At 37.1% G+C, this 4,684-nt stretch overlaps 1 pseudogene; it reads left to right on the top strand.

Annotated features, from left to right (window-relative positions):
- The window catches only part of LOC107643764, a 6,491-nt pseudogene continuing 4,929 nt past the window's right edge, over nucleotides 3,123-4,684 (top strand).

The following is a 4,684-nucleotide window of genomic DNA, read 5'->3' on the forward strand; positions in this document are numbered from 1 at the left end:
TTGGAAGTTAATTTTTACCTTGTAGGTACGGTTTGGAAGACAGTCGCAGGATACAGTTGAATCTGCAGTTTGAACAGCACACAATTTCAGGGTAAATCATACAAGAGTATGAAAAATTGCCGTGCATATACAGACGTGAATAAACTAATATTCAGATGTCGAACATAAAATTTGCACCCCAATAATGTAAGATAAGAAATTCTTAGTTGAAGTTCAATCTAGACTAGGAAATATGCAGCTACCTGAATATTTACAATGAGAATAGAAGGAACATCCCCAGGTATGCTGATAGAAGGAACTCCTAAACAGCACGCAATATGTTCAGTTTTTAGCTGAGACAGAAAGAGGTCTGCTCCAAGGGAATAGAAAGCAGCATTGGTTGGCGCAAATTCTTTCTTCTTGTCCCTGCCAATCAAGTCCAAGCAACAATGAATTCTAGCACTATCAATAATGAAAAATTTTTTTTTTTGTCATGATATCCTCAACATGAGGGTGATCATAACCCAAAGGTTAAGCATTAATCCCCCAAAATGGTGTGTATACAAAAATAAGTATTTTGTACCAACCTAAAGCAATTTTTCCCTCTGACTTTGAATGAACTTGGCTCAATTAAAGACCAAGAACCAGGGTTTTGTTTCTCTTATCCAACAAAATAGAATTGACAAACCTACTATTGGCTTTAGTTTAGGTGCCTTGGGTGAAACTGAAACAAATAAGACCAGAGTGAGAAACAAGAAAAACTACCAAAAAACAAGGGTAGTAAACATCCGAAAACTAAAAGCAAATAAACTTGGAAACTAAATTTTCATGTTCATTTATTTTAACTTCTTGTCCTTCTTGTCTTAAGGAAATAAAAGAAGCTCAATCATTCACAAGAAACACCATTTTCGCACTCATTCTAACTCTTCTACTGACATAAAATAGAAAAATAAACAAAATTAGGAACAAAATAGCTTCCCCTGCAGAAATAAAATATAAATCAGCTCTACAAGCAACCCTGATTCCAATGAAGAATTTTAAAATCTTTTGGCTGATCTTGATCTTGGTTGCTTATGCACAAAAAATTATAAGTGACCTTTAATTTTCTGCTACTGTTGCTAGGTATCTAATGCTAGAAGGAAGGAGAGTAAGCCACAATATATTGCATTCTGAGGCAAAGAGCTCTTTTGAACACTTACTTCACATTATATAAGCACATCCGCACTTTATTCCATTTCTTAAGCATAACAAAGTGTTCCCATTAAATTTCTGCTCTCAATCTAGACATCCAAAAATGGTGAAAAATAGTTTTTATAAAACTTTGAGAAGTCTATTACATTCTTAAAATTTCAGTCAAACAACACCACCAACAAGATCAACAGGATGCACTCTTTCTCTCAGAAAATGAAGCTACAACTTCAAAACATTCACCATATACATGTTTAGCTTTCAAGCTTCCCTTTCCTTTTCTGAAACTGAGATCATTTCCAAAAGGTGAAATTGCAAAGAGGAAGTTAAATGCAGTTAGATAGAAAAATAAAGTGATCAGAAGCATCATCTAATTGCCATAAGAGGGAAATATTACTACACTTGAAGCATTACACAAACATAAAACAGGGCAAATGAAACAAAATGGAGATAATTATTTACGCACCTAGGTTCTTGTCAAGGGTCTTGGTGAACTAGTTCAAAGCTGGTGGAGCCTTCAACCTCTGCTTGAGGATCCTCTTCTTCCTCTGCTCCTCTGATCCCGAACTGCTTAGCATTGTTCTCGACTAACGGGTTCCTCACCTTCTCCTGAAGAAATGCATGAGAATCAAAACAATGAACAATAAAAAAAAAGAATGAAAACTTAGAGTCATCCTCATGAATCTGACTGCAGAAAAACAAAAGGAGGAGAAACCTACAGCCTTATTCGAAGCTGGAAATGGCACTTTTCCACCTCGTCTGATGTTAGGGCTTCGTCGTTCTTCACGGAAGCGAAGAAGCAGGAAGCGAGCGGCAGCGCGGAAGGGAGGGCTTCGTCGTTCTTCATGGAAGCGAAGAACCAGGAAGCGGGCGGCAGCGCGGAAAGGAGGGCTTCGTCGTTCTTCAGGGAGGCGAAGAACCAGGAAGCGAGCAGCAGTGCGGAAGGGAGGGCTTCGTCGTTCTTCACGGAAGCGAAGAAGCAGGAAGCGAGCGGCAGCGCGGAAGGGAGGGCTTCGTCGTTCTTCGTTGGAGTGTTGTCGTCGTGGTGAGGGCAGGGGTTAGGGCTTTTGAAGAAGGGTTAAGGCGAAAAAATTGAAGAATGGTTAGCTAGGGCTTTCGGAGGGGGAAGCGGTGAGGCACAAAGAAGGAGGAGATTGGTGGTTGCCATTGGGGCTTTCGAAGGAGGAGTTAGGGCAGAATGAGTTAGCTTTTTTTCTCTAAGTGTTAGAATCACGAAGAATTGATCTCTAGCTATCTGGAGCGTTTTTGTTAATTCCAGCTTCTTTAATTTTTTTTTCTGAGGGAACCTTTTGGCCACGCTTTTGAAGCGTGCCAAAAGGCTTGTAGGAAACGGCTACGCTTCTAAAACGCCACAATAACAAATCCCTGTTGCCACGCTTTAAAAGCGTGCCGAAATCTCTCTATGGCTACGCTTTATAAGCGTGGCAGAAAAAAATGTGGTTAAATCTCACATCAACTGCCACCCTCATAAAAGCGTGGCCATAGAGAGATTTCGGCACGCTTTTAAAGCGTATAAAAAAAAAGCGTGGCAAAATCTCTATCCAAACGCCACCCACACATAAGCGTCGCCATAGCCTACTTTTGGCCACGCTTTTAAAGCGTAGCAAAAAAAAAGTATGGCCATAGGCCTTTTTTCTTGTAGTGACCTGTGAGATTTTGAGCTTATTTATATGGTTACATTATTTAACCATAAATATTTTATTCTTGTGTGTTTTCTTCTCTATAATTGCAATCTTTGCTTTGTTCCATTCTATATGTCCATTATTTAGTATATTTACATGCTTGCACATGATTGAGGCCATTATTTGTTATTACCTCACTTATCCCAAATAGCCTACCCTTTCAATCACTTTTGTTTGCCACTTTGAGCCTTTTAATCCCCATTTGTTCTATATTTTACCACATCACTAGCCTTATAGTTTGGTTCTGTTTTCTTCATTGAACCATTGACAGGCATGCTGGTTCTCTTTATAGTCTTTTTACCACTTGGTTTCTCTCATCTCTCAGCTTCAAAGCCTGACACCAAAGAGTGGGAGTGAGTGCAACTTTTTTTCCCTCAAGCTTGAAAACAAGAAGAGGGAATTGTACAAGGCACACACCCCTTTTCTGATGTAAACAGTAACATGTAAGTAACAAAAGAAACAAACCAAACCAAAACATGTATTTGATGTGAATTCTACCTAAGCTTAGCTTTGAATCCTTCAAAACCTGCTCGTTCCACTTACCTCATCCTATTATTCAGAGATAATAACAAATATCTGAGTTCAATTGATCCTTCAACTCCAAACCCAAATGGAAAAGAGACAAGGGAACATAGCTTTCTTTCTTTTAGCTTTCTTCTTGTGCTTCTTCATGTCGACTTCTTCAGTTACTGCTTTGCTTTCTTCTAAAGGTGTTAATTATGAAGGTAAAATATCATATCAAAGCACATAAAATAATCACAACTGTACCGTTAAATGCAAAAGCTTATTATAAATACGTAAATAAATATTCCTTGATTTTTTACATGCAGTTGTAGCTTTGATAGACTTGAAGAGCAATCTAAAGGATCCTCGTAATGTTCTTAGTAATTGGGATGATAATGCTGTTGATCCTTGCAGTTGGGCCATGGTTTCTTGTTCTGCTGATCGTTTTGTTGTTACTCTGTAAGTCAATTTTGAACAAACTACCAAACCATAAAAACTTTTATCTCTTTGGTTCTTCTAACCTTTTTGTTCTTATCCTTTGTGATTGTAATAATTCTCAGAGCAATTCCAAGCCAAAATTTATCTGGTACACTTTCACCAAGCATAGGCAACTTAACAAACCTTCAGACTGTGTGAGTAAACTTAGCTTTGATACAAGAAAACATGGTATTGTGAAATTGTGATTTTTTTTTTCTTTGCTATGTTTGATAATTTGGACATGATACAAAAAGTAGAGGTAGAGATACAGGAAAGTTGTGCCTTTTCTCTGACTTCAATTCTAAACCTTATTGTTGTTGTTGTTGTTGTGTCTGAAAACTATACAATAAATGGGTAAGGTTAATTTAATTTTAACAAGAGTGTTTTTTTTTTTTTTTTTTTGAAGGCTATTGCAAGAGAATAATATAACAGGACCTATACCCTCTGAGATTGGGAGGCTACAGAAGCTTGAAACTCTTGATCTTTCTGAGAACTCTTTCATTGGTCAACTTCCAGATACTCTGTCCCATATGAATGGTCTCCATTATTTGTAAGTTCGATTCAAGAATGTTAAAATTATTCTTTTTATTGAAAGGCTACGTTAAAAATAATAAAAGAAAAAAAAAAGAAAGAAAGAAGTAGACCAAAAAATTTGTTATGGAACTAATTATTAGGAATTTGAATTGCTATTAGGCGGTTAAATAACAACAGTTTCTATGGAGCAATTCCTTCCTCTTTAGCTGATATGTCCCAGCTTGCCTTTCTGTAAGTCACCCCAGATTTTTTAATTAATTTAATTTTATTCTTTTATAATTTTCCTTATAGAATACAAG

Source organism: Arachis ipaensis, chromosome B05 (genome assembly GCF_000816755.2).
Source record: "Arachis ipaensis cultivar K30076 chromosome B05, Araip1.1, whole genome shotgun sequence".
Classification (NCBI taxonomy): Eukaryota; Viridiplantae; Streptophyta; class Magnoliopsida; order Fabales; family Fabaceae; genus Arachis; species Arachis ipaensis.